This window comes from Wyeomyia smithii, chromosome 2 (genome assembly GCF_029784165.1).
Source record: "Wyeomyia smithii strain HCP4-BCI-WySm-NY-G18 chromosome 2, ASM2978416v1, whole genome shotgun sequence".
Taxonomy (NCBI): Eukaryota; Metazoa; Arthropoda; class Insecta; order Diptera; family Culicidae; genus Wyeomyia; species Wyeomyia smithii.
The window spans coordinates 219,722,645-219,739,315 of NC_073695.1; the positions used below are offsets into that span (position 1 = coordinate 219,722,645).

Below are 16,671 nucleotides of genomic sequence, written 5' to 3' on the forward strand. Positions count from 1 at the left end.
CCCTTAACTAGCCCGCTCATCTGATAATAATATTGATAAAATCGGTTGTGTAGTTTCTGAGATAATGAAGTTTCGTGATTTTCACATTTTGGTACATTACAGACGAAGTTACAGTCCGATTACAGTAAAAATCAATAGGGTGTTACGAGGCAGCTAGACTTATTAGTTGACACTAATCTTGTGGAAATCGGGTCAGCCATCTCTGAGAAAAGTGAGTGAGTTCAAGTAGTCTTCGAAATATGTTCCTTTTCAAAGCTGGAATTCACATTTTTAAACATAACAGGCAAAGTAATAGTCTGATTACAAAACAAATCAATAGAGTTTTATGGGGCAACTAGACCTTCCATTCGACACTGATTTTATGAAAATCGGTCCAGCCATCTCTGAGAAACATAAGTGAGATTAAGTAGTCTTCAAATCACGTTTCTTGTCATAACTTTTGAAACATTCAAAAGTTGAGGGTTTTTTAGGTAGCCCGTTCATATGAAATCAATTTTGTTCAAATCGGTATTGTAGTTTTTGAGATAATGATGTTTCATGATTTTTACATTTTGATACATAACCTCTAAACTAAAAATCCAATTACAATGAAATTTAATAGAGTCTTATAAGACAATGAGACCTTTCATTTGCAATTAATTTCATGAAAATCGGTTCAGCCATCTCTGAGAAAAGTGAGTGAGAATAAAAATCTGCACATACACACACACACATATATATATATATATATATATATATATATATATATATATATATATATATATATATATATATATATATATATATATATATATATATATATATATATATATATATATATATATATATATATACGCACACACATACAGAAAATGCTGGGCTCGTCGAGCTGAGTCGAGTGATATATGCCATTCGGCTCTTTGGAGCACTTTTATACTTTCGGTTTTGCAAGTGATTGCTATACCTTTCTAGGAGAAAGGCAGAAAGGATTGTTTTGCTGCAATCGTAAGGTTTAGCATTAGAATTAATTAATTGAGTTTTTACTATTTTAAAAGTTAAAGCCTAATTTCTCAAGAGCCTATACTTCAAAATAGCGAGCCGTTATACAAAAAACCAAAATAATCCACCTAGCGGTCAGACTCAGCCTTTCTCATTCAAACTTATTATTTTAGAAATAAATTCACATGAATGCTTGATCCAATAAAGGTATATTCACTCTTTTGGGTTCTAAAATATTGATGTTGTAATTGAAGTATAAAATATGAAATTTGACGTAATGTTAGTGCTTAAGAAATAGCGAAACAAAAGAAATAACTCTTAATTTCGAACAATTTAATCACGAGCGATACCAGGAACGTTCAAATAGTACGATACCACATTTATATCATGTTGAGGCCATATATTTTGATCAAAGCAGGTATAGTGTTAAATAGTTTTTGAATTTCTTTTCTTTCCAAAACTTTTGAACAGCATATCAAATTTTTATGAAGTTTGTTATTTGTAAGCTTGATAGATGACTCGTTTGTATGACACTAATTATGTTCAAATAAGTCGTGTAATACTTGAGATAACACCGTTTTTTTAACAATTTAATACATAACGGTTGCTTAAGTTTGAGTACAATCAAATGAAAAGGTAACGTATAGGGTAGTCAAACTTTGAAACCACGTGTTCAATCATAATTCATCAGTTAACCTTTAACTAGCCCGTTTATCTAATAACAATATTGTTCAAATTGGTTGCGTAGTTTCTAAGATAATGAAGTTTCGTGATTTTCACATTTCGATACATTACAGACGAAGTTACAGTCCGAATTCAATAAGGTGTTATGAGGCAGCTAGACCTTTTATTTGACACTAATTTTGTGAAAATCGGTTCAACCAACTCTAAAAAAAGTGAGTGAGTCCAAGTAGTCTTCGGAATATGTTTCTTTTCATAGCTGGATTTCACATTTTTAAACATAACAGGCAAAGTAATAATCCGTTTGCAAAAAAAAATCAATAGGGCAATAAGACTTTCCATTTGACACTGATTTTATGAAAATTGGACCAGCCATCTCTGAGAAACATGAGTGAGATTAAATAGTCTCCAGAACACGTTTCTTCCCATAACTTCTGAACCACATCTTCAATCTTCATAAAATTCAAAAGTTAAGCGTTTTTAGTTAGCCCGTTCATTTGAAACTAATTTTGTTTAAATCGGTTGTGTAGTTTCTGAGATATTGAAGTTTCGTGATTTTTACATTTTGATACCTAACCTCTAAACTAGAAATCAGATTGCAATAAAATTCAATAGGGTTTTATAGGGCAACTAGACCTTTCATTTGCAATTAATTTCATTGAAATCGGTTCAGCCATCTCTGAGAAAATCGAGTGAGATTGGGAGGACGTTACACACACATACACAGAAAATGCTCAGCTCGTTAAGCAGACAGTATATAAAGTAGAGAGAACGAAAATTGAGCGAACTGGAAATATGATACAGATTTGAACCCGCAATCTCCCTGTCTCCGGCATGGTGTTTTAACCAATTAAACTACGGGGGACGGTGGTACTTAACGGGAAAAAGCCGTTGTTAAAAATAGAAATTTAGTTCGAAAAATGCTCAGCTCGTCGAACTGAGTCGCCCTTTTTTCTGCCCTTTTGAGCACCTTTATACCTTTAGTTTTTGCAGTGTTTGCTTTACCTTTCCAGGAGAAAGGCAATAGGAGAAAGGCAAAAAGTGAAATGATAAAAATGACTTCTAATATCAACTTCAATCCCGAGCAAGGCCGCAAACATTGGAATATCACAATATCAAATTTTAATGATGTTAAGGCCACATATTTTGATCGTAGCTATAGATTTAAACAGTCTGCGGGTTACGTTTTCTTTCTATAACTTTCAAACCACATGTTTAAACATTATGAAATTCATTGTTTAAGGGTTTAAAAGCCCATTAATTTGAATTCAACCATTTTCGTAGCTTCTGAGATATAAGAGCGGTTCTCACATTCTGACGCAGCGCCAAAACTAAAAGTCTGATTACAATGAAATTCAATAGAAACCTAAGCGGCAAATAGACACTTCATTTGGCATCAAGATGGAACGAATCGGTCAGACCATCTCTGAGAAAAATGAGTGTAAAAAAAAAGGTGCACATACACACGTACACATCCCGCACAAACATATACACCTATACCTGCATACATGCAGAAAATGCTCGATTCTTCGAACTGAGTCGAGTAGTATATGACATTCGGCCATTTGTATCACTTTTCTACCTTTTTATTAGCCAGTGATCGTTAGGAGAAAGTCAATTTGTTTACTTTCATTATGTGATTTCACATTTTTATGAACAATGGACAAAGCTACAATCCGATAACAATGGAATTCAATAGCAACCTATGGGGCAACTAGACCTTTCATTTGACACTATTTTTGTGAAAATTGGTTCAGCCAACTCTGAGAAAAATGAGTGAGTTTAAACAACCTCAGGATAACTTTTCTTTACATAACTTTTGAACCATATGTTCAATCTTTATGAAATTACTAAGTTGAAGGTTTTGGAGACAGCCCAATCATTTGAAACCAGTTTTATTGGAATCGGTTATGTGGTTTCTGAAATATTGATGTTTCGTGATTTTTGCACTTTGATACATAACCTCTAAACTGAAAATCCGATTACAATGAAATTCAAAAGCAACCTATGGCGCAACTAGACCTTTCATTTGCAATTAATTTCTTGAAAATCGGTCCAGCCATCTCTGAGAAAAGTGAGTGAGAAAAAAAGTTGCACATACACACACACACACACACACACACACACACACACACATACACACATTCGTCGGCCATTGGTACCACTTTTATACCTTTGGTTTTTCCAGTGATTGCTGTACCTTTCTAGGAGAAAGGCAAAAAGATAACTTCTCCTATTATACAAAATAACATTCGTGATAGATATAAAAAATACGCAACTATTCCACCGCACATTGTTTTAACGGGTGTAAACTAAAAAATTCGGATTTTTTTCTCATGCTGTCAAAAAAAATGGATGTAGGTACTAAAACAAAAACTGATTTATTGCACTCGAATTTACATTCATGATAAACATAATCATTAATGAATATTTGAGAAAGGACTAGAATCGATTGGTCAACAAACGTGTGTCAGGATGCCGGAAGAAGAGTGTTGTACGGTATTCACGTCGAATTTTCAGATGCATCTTTTGATTCTACCAAACAATTGTTTGCAGTTTCTTGCTCCCCACTTGTTTTTGTATACCAAGGAACATCTCGAAGAAATGTTCGATTGGGTGAAACTGAGGTAGATTCGTTGAGTTGCATATTTGGGGTACAAATGGAGTCGATTCGAGGAACGTTCGTGTTTTTTAGACGTAATGTTTCATCTGGCTTGAACACATACCTTCCATCGGTATGGTGTTTTGGTAAAATGGAATTAAAGTTTTGTTCAAACATTCGTTCTGCATACATTTTGATTGATAGCCAAACAACTAGGCTTGAACCATAATTGGGAAAAAAGGAGAAAAGTTCCTTTTTTGACCAATACTCTGGCCGATCTTGCTCTACCTTCCTGGTGTATTATTATTGAGGTTTATAGGAAATTATATGCAGATGAAACCAGAAGATTTTCGCGTTCAAAATGATTTACCGTGAACTTTTGGCCAAAATGTAGCAAACAATTCTCAGTGTACAATTCCTGGTGTATGTTGTAGAATATGAGCACTTTAAAAGAAAAATCCAAAATTTTAGATGTTACCTGTTATTTTGCTGATTTCTTACTCTCAATCAATAGCGTCCCCACAATTGATTTTAGTGATATACCTTATTTAGAAAAGTTATTTAGAAAAGTTTTATTTGATTGCACTTCGTTAAAATGGACGATTTAATAATTATTCCACCAGGAAGTGATATGAAGAATTTATTTTTTTTTTGTGTGATAGATAGCCAATGTCAGAACGATATAGCAGAGACCTTTTTGCAAGAAACTTCTTCGAAGATGTCAAGTTTCTAGGTCCTGTTTTTAAAAAGATATAAATAGTTTTATATGGAAAGTTTGCTCGAACCAAAATTTCCAACATAACTTTTTTAACACTTATTTCTACATATTTCCTATTTCCCACAAAGTTATTAGCTATACAGCAATATTAGACCCGTGCGCCGGCCACATCATCATCGGCGGCGGCGTAGAAAACATTTCACCTCGGTGGCGATCGGCGCGCCGGCGTGACGCCGCTGGTAATTATCGGCGGCGGCGTTCACCAGCGAGACACTATTTACCACTTCTAAAATATTGTGTATAATGTATACACTCTCATGTTCGGTTTTTTAATGCAACATAAATGAATAAAAATATGTTCATCCGGGTTGACATGATGCCTAAGAATAAAATAAGAATGGTTAGAAATCAACTAGACAAACAACTGAACAGCCAGCAAAGAAATGACTATCGGCGCGATAAAAATTTCCTCGGCGGCGCGCCGACTCAAAATCCTCGGCGGCGGCGGCGCGGCGTGGCGGCGCACAGGACTAAGCAATATATGTTTTCACAGAACATTTTACCTCGCTAAAGCTCAAAATAAAAACGTCATTGACCCATTATCGGGTTTTTGAAGATAAATTGAACTTTAAAATGCTCATTAGTTTGCAAACATTTGCAGATCACTAATTGATGTTCTGAAAGTACATCTGTTCTACTTCCAAAATAAAATAAAATCATAGATAAATGAAAAGGTACGTTTAATATAACACAATTCATTTTTTATATATACACTAAAGTCGCTTTTTACGCGGGGGATACGTGCCACGTAAAAAAACCACGTAAACTCCGGAATCCGTGTAAAAAAAACCGCGTAAATTCTGCATTTCGAGTGAAGATAAACCGAAATCCACGCAAAAAAAAAAAATAAAATAAAATTTTTCTAATACATAAAATAGAATTTTCATAGGGAACCCAATGAGTATGCCCGAGTCTTTGCTTATGATAATCCGAAATGGTGACTCGGCCATTTTCGGATTCAATGGAGTTTCACCTTAAAAGAAAACCTAAAAATTGATTATGGGCCATTCCATACGAAGTGACCACGAAAAAGCACAAACTTGGACACGACCATCACAGATTTTGCCCAAAGTTGGGAGAATTAGTCATCTACTATCTCTTTGGAAAAATCCAAAATTCGAAGTCGATTGGAATAACCTCCGCTTTGTGGGACCACCTGTTTATTGCAAAGTCACGCATTTTTTGATCAAAATCTCTTTTTTCCTTTTCTTACAATTATGCTTACAATAGATGTAAGATGTTCGAAAAATACCGATAGATGATTTTTGAAGAAAATAAACCAAGGAATCAAGAAAACATATAACTTTTGACCGGAAGTGTTGCCAGATAAATTATTTTATTACGAAATTTAAACCTATTTTCGTAAAAATGCTATATCTCGAGATTGACTTATATTACCACGGGATGATAAGTGTTTCTCACGTAAAATTTTCCGAGGAATACGATTAAACCATCAAATTTGAAATAAAATTAGTTACATTTGCCGAAAAACGCAAATATAATTTTGAAAAATAATTTATCTGGCAACACTTCCGGTCAAAAACAATATTTTTCCTAGATTCCTTAATTTATTTTCTTCAAAATTCAGCTATTACTATTTTTCGGGTGTCTCACGTCTATAAATTGTAAAAAAGATTACGAAATTTACATTTTTTTTCGTAAAAATGTTATTCCTCGAGATCGGCGCATATTACACCGGAATAATAGTTGTTTCTTAGACGAATGAACACGATGAAATTATCAAATTTAAGATAAAAATGGCTGCATTTGCCGAAAAATGTAAATTTAGTTTCAAATACGAAAATAATTTATCTGGCAACACTTCTGGTCAAAAGTTATATTTTTTCTGGATTACTTGGTTAATTTTCTTTAAAAATCGTCTTTCAGTATTTTTCGGACATCTTACGTCTATGAATTGTAAGAAAACAAAAAAAGAGATTTTGAACAAAAATTGCGTGACTTTGCAATAAAGAGGGGGGTCCTGCAGAGCGGGGGGTATTCCAACCGACACCAAAATTGGGATTTTTCCAAAGAGACAGAAGATGATTAATTCTCCTAACTTTGAGCAAAATCTGTGGTAGTCGTGTCCAAGTGGTATGTACACTTATCTAAAAATGCTCATTTTTTGAAATTCTAATATCTTTTATAAAAACTACAAAAAATTACCTGAACAATGGAACCGGTCGGACCATGGAGAAATTAAGAAAAAAATTCAGAAATCACGGAGTAAATTTTTTATGGAAGGTAAAAATATTATCTACAACTTTGCTAAAGACACTATGGCAATCAAACAAACCGTTTTGACAGTAAAAATATTTTTAATTTCTCATAAAGTGCTTTATTGGAAATTAAAAATATTTCTACAGCCAAAACGATTTGTTGGATTTGCATAGTGTCTTTGGCAAAGTTGTAGATAATTATTTTGTCATTGAAAAAAATATGCCTTTAGAAAAGAAATTAAAATAAATTCTTCAAAGAATCATAACTTTTTTTTATTCCTCCATGATCGGATCGATTTCATTGTTTTTGTAATCTTTTGTAGTTTTTATGAAAAAAAAACAGATTTTTGAAAAATGAGCATTTTTAGATAAATTATTTTTATGTTTTCTTTCAACTTTTTTCCAAAAAATAAATAATTTTTTTTAGAGTGTATATTTTTTTTAAAAAGAAAAAAAAAATATTATATACAACTTTGCCGAAGACGTCACACCGATCAAACCAACCGTTTTGGCTCTAAAAATATTTGTAATCATCAATACCTTCCCATAATAGCATTTTTAAAAAGTTTCTCAAAAATGAGTTATGTTCAAAAAATTAAATGAATAGCACAAAATGGCATCTTGTTATAAACGTCTATGCAAAGTTTCAAAAATGGTCGAACAAATTGATTGCCCGTTTTTTATGGAATTGCTCCTTTGTGATAAATATGAACTAGTGAAGTTGCACAGACAACCACGTAGATAACTATATTTGGAATCAATTCATTATCTTATATGTACTTTACAGTTTAGTGCCCTCTGTTCTTGTATAGACCGATAACTGCGCCGGGTACGTCCTTACGGTCGTTCAGGGAAAGAAGAAAGGAAGTGTATCAATCGCTGTTATCGGAGACTCGCCAAAAGACCACGATAGACCACGAGGGGGGGGGGGGGGGTACGGTGAGTATAAAAAGTGATCAAAATATGACCACGTGGTTTAGGAACGGCCCCTGAACTCTTTCTTCGCTTTTATTTATCGTGCCTTGTTAGTTACTCCTGTTAGGTATCGGTAATTATAATTTCATGGAGAGAAATTCATTCAACCAAGTGTAGTTCCGATTTTTTAGAATTCAGCGAAAAGGAAGGGTTAAAGTGAGTATCGGTGGAAAGTCTGAGAATCCCATGCTCAGAATTCCCTCTGAAATCAAACGACCTCACTCTAATAAGATTCGAACCTATGACCATCCGCTTATTAAAGCGGACTCTGTAACCTTGATGCTATGCAGCTCCCTTTTTTAACTAATACGAAGATTTTTCAAAAACTAACGAATCAAATTTAGGTTTTATCTTCGGAGCCAACCTGTTTCATACCTTAATTATTGAACGACCATCAATGTTTAGTTTGTATTTTGAAGTCTTGATAAATTAAAAAAAAAATTATAGAATGAGCATGTTGTACACAGTTTATATTTTTTCAAGAACAAAACTATTAGCTAGAACATTGCCGAAGACATCACACCAATAAAAAACATTCTGGCGCTATAGATATTTTTAATCATCAATAAAATTTTCACACAAACCTTTTTCAAAAATTAGTCGTTAAAAAATATAAGTAGCACAAAACGACATCTTTGGCGTATAGGAACATCTACGCAAAGTTCACGAAGCCAAGTCTCGAAAAAATATAATCATAGTACAGAAGTATTCTTAAACTTGGTTTGCAATCTTTGTGAAGCTCTTTACAGACTAGAGAACATTTAAACTTGATAGTTATTTTGAACTTTTAAATAACTATGGAACTAAATAACAACGCATCTAATTAAATTTTTACAAAAACTAAACAGAGCTTTTAGAGAGCATTGTTTCAAATTAAAACAATTTTTCTTAAAAATAGTGATAGAATTGTTGGAAACACGATTTTAAGTTAGCAAAATTTCATAAAATCCCTGCAAAAAAATGATCATAGATAGATATCCGTTGTGTCATTGATAAATAAAAAGTTAATGTAGAAAAACCAATGTGTTGAATGTATAAAAGAACCTTTTTCTATATTTACTTATTCCCCGCGGGTGATGCCATATAACATCACCTGACATATAAATTTTGACAGCAGTTTAACAACTATACTTGAAGTTTCAAACGATGAACATATTCTAAGCAGTTATAGAAAAGATTGATATTCAACATGCAATATAGTTTGTGTTAATTATGCATGCAGTTGCTGAATAATAAGAGTTTGAGTGTCATTTTTCGAAATAAAAACTGATTTCTTTTCGCAGGGATAGGGTTAAAGCATCTGCTTTAATATATATTTATCATGATTCAACATGTTAAACATGTTGAACATGTTAAAGGTTTCATGTGACTATGGAATTCATCAGTCAAAGCATGTTTCAAATATCCGATTCATTTTTCCGGTTCACCCAAAACTGCGTTTATAGATGTTGAACTGAAAGTATTAGATTTTCTATGGTAATGCTCTGTCACCTGGAGAGACTAATTTTGCGAATGAGCTTAATATTCTCCAATTTAAATGTATTTTATATAGGAGGCAATTATGTAGAAATATATATAATGGGTTTCTGAAAAAAATTGCTTTGAATTTCAAATTAACAAAAACGTCCGCAGTGAAAAACAATTCCGGGCTAGTATTTTCCAACTATTTATCAACTGGACTCATTTTTGTATAGGAGTAATTAGGACAATATATATTTTTACAAACAAACAACACTTACGCAAAAGAATCAATTTTTCATCTCATTGATCAAAAAGAAGTTGGTTGGTTTATTTTTAGTTTCAAAACTTTCCATAACAAAACAACACAACTTTTCTGAGTTTCAAATCGTATGAATACTTTTTTATTGTTCGTACAACAACATTTTTTTGACACGACACAATGAATACTTTTGAAAATGAAAATTTAGAGAACAAGACAATGATGCAAACATTTGCTTAGAACCATTAAAACACGCTTGAAAAGAAGATAATCAGTATCAGTATGACAAGAATAGACCTGGAATTCTCCAAAAAGCTTTTAGTGGTCAACGCGATAAAATAAAGAAAAAGTCGATGGAAAAATATAACCTAAACCAACCAAGATCAAGAAAGTAAATGACTCGGAATTCAATTGGGAAAACGCTTATTCAAAAGGTCTGGAAAGCTTAAAAAACCATTTCGAATTCAGCTGATAAACATCGAAAGAGCTTTGAAACACATACTGAAATAAACAGATTCATGAAATAAACTTTGATATGTTTGCCTATTCTGACATTCAAGTGGGCTGAGTGGTTCATTAATCTCATTTCTTCCATTTTATTTGTACCATATGGTTTTTGAAAGATTCTATCATCTTCAGCTGAAATTAAAATACAGCCAAAAACAGTTATTTAAATAATTTGGTTTTGAAATTCATGCGTGAAACATTTCAGTAATTAACCAGTTCAAACGCTCCGAATCGCTTGCCGGCTCAAGCCTCTACTGTTCATGCGCAGTACACAATTTATCTATTTAAAGCATTTGTATATCGCCGTGGGTGTAATATGTTGTTCCATGAGTGTATTTTTGGGCCTACTATTTAGATAAAACATGTTGATATGATGACGGATATGTAAACTGAAAAAGATAAAGAAACTGATAAAGTTGTTATTGATAACAAATTTATTGCACATCGAGTATAAATATACATCAATCATAAATCAACAACCCCCGCATGTACGGCAGCAAAATTGAAAAGATAACGATCTATTTTGACAGCAGACCATGGTAACCTTCCAGTGGTTCTGTTTGTTCTTGCGCAGTATCAATTGCTTCCAACAGTCGATCCGTACCGCTGCAGTTAACCACGGTGTGTCGTACGAATTTCCAGACCGGGAAATTCATACCGCACGCGTGAGCGAGAAGGAAAACAACCACATCAGCATGTCTTTCCCGCATGTCATAAATTGTACATTTCTCTCTCTTTGCTAGTTGTTTATAAAAGAAAACCAAGAGAGCCTACAATTTTGCTCTCGCGGAAATGTGTGCCCTATGATATGTGTGCTGTTGGTGCGCGGGTTTATCCGGAAAAGAGTGACTGAAAGAAGTGAACCTAACTAGATAACTAGCAGGAGAGAAAGAGCTAGGTCAGTAGGATGAACAACGCATGTGAGAATTTCCACGGAAATCAGAAAATTTCGGTCCTAATTACGCCACCTTTTCGCTCTGCTCGCGCTACTGTTGCCTGCTATATGTGCTCTCCGCTTTTAACGTTCTTGTTTTTGCGTTGTTAATCACCTTCCCCGCTGTCTATTCGCTTTGACAAATCGGTTACCCCAGCGGGATCCGGTGTAACCAAGGAATAGTGAAATTGTGACAATCTAGCTTCTTGCTTCTCGCGGAAAACGTAGTGCATCTTGGAGGATTGCTTCTTCGGTTGATGTGAAAAAATAAACGTGAAACGCGAGAATACATGCACAAGAAAGGAAATTCCACCCACACACAAACACCGTTTTCGATAATGTGTTTCCCGTGTTAGTGCAATGTGAGCCCACTTTAGTGTGAGTGAAATCTTACGGAAGCTAGAGGAGCTTATGGTTACCAATCTTTTCCGCTGCTACCAAAGTGTTCTCTCTGTGCGTTCGTACAGTGAAAAGGAAAGCCATAACGTAAAATATCTAAACCTACACTCGTAGCAGCGACCACCACTAGGACACAACGCTAATAAAAGCGAAATCATCTGTGCAGTACCAACACCACTTCCGGCAGATTACGTGCTGAGTGACACAGTTGACAACGCGTGCGAAAAGTCCAAAACAAATGCCTGCTAACAAGCTGGCACTGGCAATGCTGAGCCGTCGGGAAATTTGAACACTTCCTGCAAGCTGCCAAATAAGTGGAAATTTAATTTCCTCATTCGCCAGGTGACTTTTCGTTGCGCTTTACAATCGGCCCACACACACCCCACCCAAGCGGAGCGGGTGCAAAACTATTCATCGAACCAGGTAATTGTTGTCACGACCTTGCCTAAAAGTGTTCCTTTGTAGTGTCTCGGGGTGCGAATGTGTACGTGTGTGGGTGTCTAGACGCCGCATTAGTTTCGTTTTGCTCATTAGATCAAACAAAGAAGCAGGATCGTAAGGAATTGGTACAAAAAATCGAGTGTTATTAACTATCATATGATTATGATTTGCATCACCACCCCCTCAAACCTAAAAAAACAACCCAAAAATCTCAATTTTTGTCAACTTGTCGACTTTTGCAAAAAGTTGGTCAAATTCACTAGCCAATTTATTAGGAAACAATGTAGTTTTAGTTTTGGAAAACAATTTGCGAAGCATAGTAGCAACAATTTTTCTAATTTACAAAATGTTCAAGGCAGGCTCTGAAATTGGATAAATTCATGCAAAGTTATTCCTTTTGTGCACCTTTGCACGGCACAGTCATCAACAATAAAATATTTCCAGTCTGCAGTTTTCCCAACTTATAAAAGGCATTTTACTTGTTGGTCGTTGAGAAAAGCTATAGATTACAGATTCTGATTAAAAAGATGAAACGAAATTTCAACAAAAACTGTATTTTTCTTAGGAGAAATTTTTTTCAGGTTGTGTTTTTATCTTGATTCTGTCAGCAAAATGCTTTTTTCTGGTATCAAATATTAACCATTCTTAGAAATAACCCGCTTTGATAGAAATGAAATATTTATTATACTGAGTTTTTGAACTACCTCGTTTCATGATTTTATTATATCTCACTCAGATTTTTTTGTTCATAAGAGCCTTCGGTAAAACACCTGTATCCTCTTATGTTATTTGTATCTCAAGCTAATAGAGCTTTGAGTTTAAACCGTTTCACAAACCGTTCAGGCTCTAAAAATATTTGTAATCATCAACACCCGTTTTACAAATCAATCTTAAAAAAAACAAACGAAATAAAAAAAAACACTAATTGTACAAAATGACATCTTAAACCCATAGGAACATCTATGCACAGTTTCATCCAAAACAAAAATGACAAATAAAAAAAATTTAAAGTCGGGAACTTTTTCATAGAATTGCTCTGCTGCACTTCTCCTTTTCATTTCCACCCGACACAATTTGATTGTCCTCTTGCAAAACAGCATTTCAGGGTTTCGAAAAAGTTTTCACGAGCAAATTCCCTTATTTTCCCTGATATTTCCTGAAATATGACATTATTTTCCTGATAATTTTCAGCTCTCAGCACAAAAAAGTGCTTTGTGATTACCGCAAATTTGAAAACCAGGTGAAAAATGTGTTCAATCGGATATGAAAGCAAACAGATTTCCCTGACATTCCCTAACTTTCCAGGTTTTCGAAACCCTGGCACTTGCAAAGCAGTACTATACAACATGTTGTGTCGTTGTGTGGCTGAGAGTGCTTAAAAAATCCAGTTCCGTTGGTTGCAAACACGAAATAAGATATTCATTTTTGTACATGATTGATACAGACAATTACGTCCCGCTTAACTGAGAGAATGATATAACTTGAAAAAAGGTGTGGCCACTTCCAATATTTCATTTTTCGTACTTAAACCATCCTTCGCAGGGGATGTCATAACATGAAAACCTTGTACTAATCTAGCTAGTGGTATGATCTGGCCTTTCTTATACGAATATACTTTCTGTAAAAATAGGTTAGCACACATCTTCTTCCGTGTTGGGTATTTTCGTCACTGCGACCAATTTTTTGATATTTTGTGACATATTCCCCCTTTTTAATTTTGCTTAGTCAGGATAACGTATCACTATTGGAAGTGGTCGTTATAGTCTGGCCAATAGCATTAGTCCAGTCTGGTATTATACTTCGTATGAAGCGCACAACCGTACTGGGATTTGTTCTCCAGATTTCAGAGGGTTCCAGAAGACCTCTCTCGAAGAACTTATATCTTTTGATAAAAATTGCCGGACATCGGCATAACAGATGTTCCGAGTCTTCTTTTTCCATGCCACATACTCGACATGTATCATCTTGAAGTTTTTTCATAACCTTCAAATGATAACGGCTCGGACAATGCCCTGTTATTAAACCAGTATACGTGCTTAGATCTTTTTTTGAAAGATCCAGTATTTTACGAGTCATAGAAACGTTCGGAGTGATGAACCGTTTCGACCGCTACCGATGAAGGTGTTTGTCCAGTTGGATTCCACTTTCAGAGTTTCCCATGCTTTTAGTTCCTTTCTAAGGGAACAAGCGGATAGACCACAGAAGGGTTCTGGTCCTATGAACTGATGAGACGATCCAAGTCTTGCCAATTCATCGGCTCTTTCGTTCCCATCTATTCCACAGTGACCAGGAACCCAGTATAAGTCTACTTGATTATTACAACCCAGTGTTTGGAGTGATTGAACACACTCCCAACACATGCTTGAGAACACAAAAATGATTTCAAATTCATCTATAAAATAAATAAATTTTCATACATGTAACTCTTGAACCACTTCTTGAGCATTGTGAATTCTATATATAAATTATAAAATATATATAAATTTAGCAAACTGAGTGTTTTCCGCGGGTGGGAATTTTTTTCAGACTCAACAGTGACATTCTAAAAGCGCGTGAGCATTTTGGTTTAGGTTTTATTTAAAGCAGAAACTTTTGGTTATTTTGAAAAACTGTTCGAGAACTAATTATAAGAAACTCACAATGCCTCGTTAAAAAAGTAAACAGTGCTTGAAAAAATGTTTTTGGCTAAAAATAGAGTTGATTTTTTTTAATTTTTTGAAAGAGATATCAATTTTAAACAAAGCTTCCGGTAGAATTTTAGGATGGAGAAATGAAAACAATTTTCTTTGAAAGTTAAGTGTTTTAAGAAAAAATTTGATCAGTCACAATCGTAAAAGTGTACATTTATTAATTTTTTGAACATATCCTTTTCAAGTTATTTTGAACTAGAATTCAGAAAATTAGTAAATAATCATTTATGAATATTTAATTAAAATAAATCAACATAACCCTAAAATATTACTTTGAAGTTTTTTATTTTTTTTTTTTTTGGTAACTTGAACTTATTTAGAAACTTGTGAAGCTGTGTGGCGGCCTAGCTCCAAACTCCAGAGTCGCCTTTGACAAGCGGATGGTCTTGGGCTCGAATCTTGGTAGAGCCAGGCTATTGTTGCCATTGATGTTGGGTATGGGTTTGTTCGCAGGTGCTTTACTACCCCTTCCTTCACGTTTAATTATACAAAACCTCGACAAAAATTCTTCCTCTTACAATAAAACTAGCTAGAGGGACATTTAGCTAAAACGATTCCGGAGAATTGTGTTTGGTAATAATATTGACCGGAGGCAGCGAGGCTCAGAACAGTAAACGTAAAAAGGAAGGGTGAAAAAGTACGAATTATAATAATAAAGTCACTTACTCTTGACAGTTATATTGCTAACAATAGAAGAACGGTATACAGTACTAGGGTGATATCACAAAAGGTCAACATTTCTGGTCACAGTAGGACTCATTACTGCGTAACGCAGTAATATAAATACTCCAAAACTTCTGGTAAAAAGTTTAGGATGGAGAAATGTAAGACAAAGTTTTGCTTAATAATTAAATTTTAAAACATTTTTCAATTTCCATATTTTTATGAATATTCAATTCTAATGACGTAATATGATTGCAATTACAACTTCAAATCATAATACCGTTGGCAACTAACTCTCTAAATGTACTCGTTTAAAAAAAACGAAATTAAGTTGAAAAATTTGAATTTTTTTTTCATTGCAATGCGCCTTCTTTGCAAGTTACTGGTCGTTCTCTTGCAACAATGTATGTATTTTATAATAAATACTCTATATTTTGACAAAAATTGTTGGATGGAACTGAATAATATTATTTTTTTGACGTGGGACTACGTCTTTATTTTCTATGCATTCGGTAAAGTTGGAAATGAAACTGGCAAATGTTGCGTCAGATTTTAAACGATAAAAACAGCATAACCACATGATGGATAATATAAACCAATATGTTTTTGGAAAGATAAAATGTTGAACAATTTTGTAATACGCTAGTGATCATTATTTTTTCATTTCAAAGCGGTAAAAATCGATAAACAGTGTCAAGGACAAATTTACGCGAACAATTAACCAATCTCATGCGAGCATTCCTAGCACAGACGACAGAAATAGACACCAACCCTTCCTTGTGAAATTCTCTGTATCAATTTCAAAAAAAAAAAAAAATTGACAAATTCTCCCCGTCCCAATAGGTCAAATTATGTTTGCTTCCAAGAACCTAGACTAATTTGATGTCTCGAAGGTAAAGGTTTTTCGAAAAATTTTTTAACAACCCTTTTTCTTGAACAATTTCTAGAGTTTTCTTGAACAATTTGTTAGAGTGTAATAGAAACTGATGTCTTGAAAGAAAACATGTTGGTAAAAGCAACAGTAGCGCAGAGCAGAGCGCCGTTTTTCTCGTTTCTCGTCGTCTATCATTGCAGCGGGCACGAC

General features: G+C 34.2%; 1 protein-coding gene across 1 annotated transcript in view; it reads left to right on the forward strand.

Moving 5' to 3' along the window:
- The first annotated feature begins 11,313 nt into the window (after nucleotides 1-11,313).
- LOC129722556 (protein muscleblind) overlaps nucleotides 11,314-16,671 on the forward strand; it is a 745,426-nt gene continuing 740,068 nt past the window's right edge. The window contains exon 1 of the mRNA XM_055676090.1: nucleotides 11,314-12,216. The gene's annotated coding sequence lies outside the window, so the exon portion shown is untranslated. The remainder of the gene's footprint in view (nucleotides 12,217-16,671) is intronic.